This window comes from Paramisgurnus dabryanus, chromosome 19 (assembly GCF_030506205.2).
Source record: "Paramisgurnus dabryanus chromosome 19, PD_genome_1.1, whole genome shotgun sequence".
In the NCBI taxonomy this organism is placed as follows: domain Eukaryota; kingdom Metazoa; phylum Chordata; class Actinopteri; order Cypriniformes; family Cobitidae; genus Paramisgurnus; species Paramisgurnus dabryanus.
Genome location: NC_133355.1, coordinates 14,144,153 through 14,150,959, shown reverse-complemented (window position 1 = coordinate 14,150,959; position 6,807 = coordinate 14,144,153).

The following is a 6,807-nucleotide window of genomic DNA, read 5'->3' as shown; positions in this document are numbered from 1 at the left end:
AGCTCATAAATATGTAAGACCAGCTCAAAATGGCACAATCTGAACTGCCCTGAAACAGACAACATTATCTGTCTGCACAAGCGGAGGATGTAGTTTCAGGACCGCAGTTTCAGGACCGCAGTTTTAGGACCCTCGTTTTTTTTTAACAGCGCCATCTAGCGAAACTGTAGCCTCTGGTGGTGCAGGCAGATGCTACTTGAAAAAAGTGCATATAATGCATATTTTCACCCAATTTAAACAACTTTTAAAGTTTTAGATGTTTTTAAAGGTTTATTACACCCAAATACTGCTTTCTTTATTTAAATTAAATCTGATTTTTAGGAATGTTAAGTAATTATTGGCTCTACGTTGCATTATTTAATAACTCATCGAGTAAAATAAACAAGGAATCGTGTACTTTAGCCTTTTTAGTCAATCACATATTCAAGAACAGAGGGAATACACAAGGATGACTCTGGGGTAGATTTAAAATTTTTGTATTTATAAAATTATATATATTGCAACAGTTGAATTTTAACACACACAAAAAAAAATAGTGTAACACTTTACAATAAGGTTCATTAGTTAACATTAGTTAATGTATTAACTAACATGAACAAACCATAAGCAGAACATTTATTACAGTATTTATTAACCTTAATCTTTAATTAAGCTAAATAAAGCGTTTAATTGTTTTTTCATGTTAGTTCACAATTCATTAACCAACTATCAAGTATTACTAATTGTTGAAATTAACATTAACAAATATTAATAAATGCTGTATAAGTGCAGTTTATTATTAGTCCATGCAATTAATGTAGTTAACTAATGTTAACTAATTAACCTTATTGTAAAGTGTTACCCAAATTTGTTAATGATGTGAACAACATAAGAACTGCATGGACAACGTCTTCACTGACTCCTAAGTGAGAGAAAGATAAAGAAATGAATGAAACCAGGAACATTTAGTTGAACATGTTCAACAACTCTTTAATTTTTGATTTCAAACTTTAAAGATTTTAGTCACCACAGAGCACACACATTATATACGGTACAAAATTATATCAATCTTCATACCAAGTAATGTTCATATTAGTATTGCATAGTGTTCATTACAGGATCAAAGGTTCTTGAAACATTCATGTCAATAAAGCACATCTGAGCAGATAAAAAATAATAATAGAGAGAGATAGATAAATATAAATATTAAATATTTAAAGCACACATTGTGATGTATGCAGCAGCAACTGGATGCTCTCCCCTCTTTTTTTCAATTGTTTGTCTATGATTCAATTAAATTCCTCCACTTCACTGAAATAGTACATAAAGAACATAATCACTGATTAACAAAAATGCTGTTAAAAAGTGGTACACAGTACAGTACAGTACAGTAAACAGTACATGACACAATCTAACACATGGTATTTTAACAGTCAATTATTATGATGGCCTACTGTTATGTCTGACTATAAAAATGTCACATGTCTCAATCAACATTAAAACCGCATCTAAATGAAGAGACATATTCATAACATGTATTGTGTGGTAACGTCAAAAAGGCTGACTGTGATCATGTGACAGTTAAAACATATTTATATTATTTTAACTAAAAAAAAAAAAAACGAGTAACTAACTAACAAGTTTTTACAACCAGCGTAATACAGTTTTCTTGTACTGTCACTAAGTCAACACAAGCTTTTATGCAACAGTTTAATTAAACGAATGTGCTAACAAGTTATTTACAGCATTATTCTAAAAAGCACGTTGAATGACCTCTGTGTATGAAATGTGCTACACAAATAAACGTGCCTTGCCATATTACGTATGATGGATATGCAAGACTATTTAGCAAATCACAATCACTATGTTAATCGGCTATGGTAACTTTCCAATGAAATGCATCACGATTGTATTTAATGTTCAAATAAAAATTGATTCAAACTTGATACTCACACTCTGCTTGTCATCCATCTTTGTTGGTCCTCTAGGTGGCGTTGTCACTAAAAACCTAGGGTCCTATAACTGCGGTCCTATGACTGCAGTCCCGAAACTGCAGCCTCCGCTTGTGCAGGCAGATGCTACTCGAAACAGAGGCTACTGAAGATGGGTAACAATCTTTTCCTACAAGCTATAGACCTTTCTCACAACTTCCGTATTTATGACCGGAAATACGCAATTGTCGCGGAAATTTACTTCCTCCGCAGTCAAGGCAATGTAAAAAGCCGTATCTGTTCCATCAATTCTCTGTTGATGGTGAAGTTAGACAGAAGTGGATTCAGGCTATTCGGCGAGACTTATAATGTGTCGTTTAAGTTAACAGTTCAGTAACAGTTAGACTCGCTCTCTACTTACCTAGAAATTTATGGACAAATTCTTCATGGAAAAAGTTTTCCTCCATTAGTCGTGTCACATCAGCAAATGTAATATTTGGCAAATCCGTTAACGAAGTTGTGTAGACTTTTTGATCCATTTTAAACTTGCCCGGGTTTATGTTTTTCTAGTGTGTTGACGCTTGACAGGAACTCCGCTTACACGACGATTACGTATTTCTGGTTACTGTGAGAAAGGTCTATTTCGAGCAAACAACTTTTGAAACATGCTTTATGGAACTCATAGGACCCTAGGTTTTTAGTGACAACGCCACCTAGCGAACTAGAGGACCAACAAAGATGGATGACGAGCAGAGTGTGAGTATCAAGTTTGAATCAATTTTTATTTGAACATTAAATACAATCGTGATGCATTTCATTGGAAAGTTAACATAGCCGATTAACATAGTGATTGTGATTTGCTAAATAGTCTTGCATATCCATCATACGTAATATGGCAAGGCACGTTTATTTGTGTAGCACATTTCATACACAGAGGTCATTCAACGTGCTTTTTATAGAATAATGCTGTAAATAACTTGTTAGCACATTCGTTTAATTAAACTGTTGCATAAAAGCTTGTGTTGACTTAGTGACAGTACAAGAAAACTGTATTACGCTGGTTGTAAAAACTTGTTTGTTAGTTACTCGTTTTTTTTTTTTTAGTTAAAATAATATAAATATGTTTTAACTGTCACATGATCACAGTCAGCCTTTTTGAAGTTACCACACAATACATGTTATGAATATGTCTCTTCATTTAGATGTGGTTTTAATGTTGATTGAGACATGTGACATTTTTATAGTCAGACATAACAGTAGGCCATCATAATAATTGACTGTTAAAATACCATGTGTTAGATTGTGTCATGTACTGTTTACTGTACTGTACTGTACTGTACTGTACTGTGTACCACTTTTTAACAGTATTTTTGTTAATCAGTGATTATGTTCTTTATGTACTATTTCAGTGAAGTGGAGGAATTTAATTGAATCATAGACAAACAATTGAAAAAAAGAGGGGAGAGCATCCAGTTGCTGCTGCATACATCACAATCTGTGCTTTAAATATTTAATATTTATATTTATCTATCTCTCTCTATTATTATTTTTTATCTGCTCAGATGTGCTTTATTGACATGAATGTTTCAAGAACCTTTGATCCTGTAATGAACACTATGCAATACTAATATGAACATTACTTGGTATGAAGATTGATATAATTTTGTACCGTATATAATGTGTGTGCTCTGTGGTGACTAAAATCTTTAAAGTTTGAAATCAAAAATTAAAGAGTTGTTGAACATGTTCAACTAAATGTTCCTGGTTTCATTCATTTCTTTATCTTTCTCTCACTTAGGAGTCAGTGAAGACGTTGTCCATGCAGTTCTTATGTTGTTCACATCATTAACAAATTTGGGTAACACTTTACAATAAGGTTAATTAGTTAACATTCAGTGTTTCCCACAGATCTGAAATTTACTTGTGGTGGTAGCTGGTGAAAAGGGCTACTATACATGTAACAAAGAACTAATAATGTGTGACACAACACAATACTTTGATTTATAAAACATTCATATAAATTTCACATTATATTTCATTAATCTAACCACCCCAAACTTTTTTTGCCATAAACAAAGCTGACACTGTTTGTCAAAGCACCACGAAAACACTTTGTTTTTGCACTGATATATGAAGCAATTTGATGACCCCTTTTATCAAACTCAATTATATACAATACTATGTATACTATAGCCTATATAGACAGTGCAGGTCTATAGATTATAAATGTGACTGATGTTATAATGTTAATAACTTCTATAAGATAGGCACTTTTACTGCTTCTGCTTTCTATTTCTCTTTTGCCGATTAAAAAAAGCTTAATCCACTAATTATTTCAGATTTAAAAGTCTACTTGCTGTCCCGATGACAGACTTTACATTACAGCTTTGCGTTTTTTATATCCTGAGTCAGCTAGAGCTTTGCTCATTCAGTATTAGCACTGCTTTTTGCTACAATCTCTGTGCAAACTGTTTAGATTTTAGTAAAGATATTGTCTATTAATAGTTAGATTATTAAAAAATGGGATAAAGAAAATGAAGCGGCGCGTGGTCGTGACAAGAGCCAGTTGCTATCGCCATAGAAACCGGAGGCACGCTAAAACAGCACTCGAGCTTTAGCGCGGTAGCGCTCACGGCCGTTCTCCGATCGACTCGGGTTTTACACACAATATTAATCAGACTTGGGACCCGAAGTAATGAACTAGGACCGACCCGGACCCATCTGACCATTTAAAATATAAACCCGGAACCGTACGGGTCCCGCGTCCTCAGTGAAGAAAGACCTCTAATGGTAAAACTCTGCTCAAGTTCAGAAACATGAAAGGATACAATGTGACACTGAGGTTGCTTCGCGTCGCGCCCAATTCATTGAGAAACAGAGAGCACGTGAACGGACACTCAACCGGAGAGACACAACGTGCTTGCACGCAAAATGAAGCCAACTTAGATGCTATAAACACATATGCACCAAAGCATATGCGACCATTTTGGTCGCAGTGTGTTCCCTGGCTGCTCCGTATGTGCTGCTGCAGTTGATCCAGTTTGCCGCGCTGGATGATGAGTTTATGACGCGTGCATCATCTTCACGGTCACCCGACCCCCACCTCTCTCTCGCGCTCTCTCTCTCTCTCGCGCTCTCTCTCTCTCGCGCTCTCTCTTTCGCGCGCTCTCTCTTTCGCGCGCTCTCTCTCTCTCTCCAAAACACGGGTCATCCAGTCGAGTTCAGAAAATACGGAAATTCGCAAAGTGATTTTTTTTTACCTGGGCGGGTCGCAATTTACCTGGGCGCAGCGCCCAAGTAGAGCCTATGTATGGGAAACACTGACATTAGTTAACTACATTAATTGCATGGACTAATAATAAACTGCACTTATACAGCATTTATTAATATTTGTTAATGTTAATTTCAACAATTAGTAATACTTGATAGTTGGTTAATGAATTGTGAACTAACATGAAAAAACAATTAAACGCTTTATTTAGCTTAATTAAAGATTAAGGTTAATAAATACTGTAACAAATGTTTTGCTTATGGTTTGTTCATGTTAGTTAATACATTAACTAATGTTAACTAATGAACCTTATTGTAAAGTGTTACACTATTTTTTTTTTGTGTGTGTTAAAATTCAACTGTTGCAATATATAATTTTATAAATACAAAAATTTTAAATCTACCCCAGAGTCATCCTTGTGTATTCCCTCTGTTCTTGAATATGTGATTGACTAAAACGGCTAAAGTACACGATTCCTTGTTTATTTTACTCGATGAGTTATTAAATAATGCAACGTAGAGCCAATAATTACTTAACATTCCTAAAAATCAGATTTAATTTAAATAAAGAAAGCAGTATTTGGGTGTAATAAACCTTTAAAAACATCTAAAACTTTAAAAGTAGTTTAAATTGGGTGAAAATATGCATTTGTGGCACTTTTTTCAAGTAGCATCTGCCTGCACCACCAGAGGCTACAGTTTCGCTAGATGGCGCTGTTAAAAAAAAGGAGGGTCCTAAAACTGCAGCCTCCGCTTGTGCAGACAGATAATGTTGATATAACTTGTGGAAAAGCAGTCATAAGATGGGCACTTTAAGCTGCAACTCATTTCACATTTACTTTTCAAATGAAATAAAATTCATATAATAATTTCTGAACATGGTTTTTTTGGGGGGGGTGTTAGAGTTGGATTCTGTTAGGTGGTCCTCAGAAAAAAAATAGGAAGATAAAGTGGTCCTTGGGCTAAAAAAGTTTGAGAAACACTGTTTTATATTTAGTTTGAGAGCTTATTGACCCTTTATTGAAAATCTACGTACGATACTGTCCCTGTCAAGAAAGTTAATAAAAACATCATCAAAGTAGTCCATGTGACATCAGTGGGTCAGTTAGAATGTGTTGAAGCATCGAAAATACATTTTGGTCCAAAAATTACGACCGACTTTATTCAGCATTGTCCTCTCTTCCACGTCTGTTGTGAAGCGCATACGCGAGAATAAAGTCACGTGACTGCAGTAATGCGGATGACGTACGCCATGGCTGACGTGTTATCTTGTGCGCCCCAGCTGTTTTTTTTTGTGCGCCCGGGCTTCGTTTACAGTCTGAGGGAGACGCACGCTATAAGTTTGAAAAAAAACTTTGCAAACATGTCTAAGGATAACACGTCATCCGCGTCACTGCAGTCACGTGACTTTAGTCTCGCGCATGCGCTTCACAACTGACACGAAAGAGAAGACAATGCTGAATAAAGTCGTAATTTTTGGACCAAAATGTTTTTTTCAGTGCTTCAACACATTCTAACTGACCCACTGATGTCACATGGACTCTTTTGATGATGTTTTTATTACCTTTCTGGACATGGACAGTATACCGTACGTAGACTTTCAATGAAGGGTCAACAAGCTCTCGGA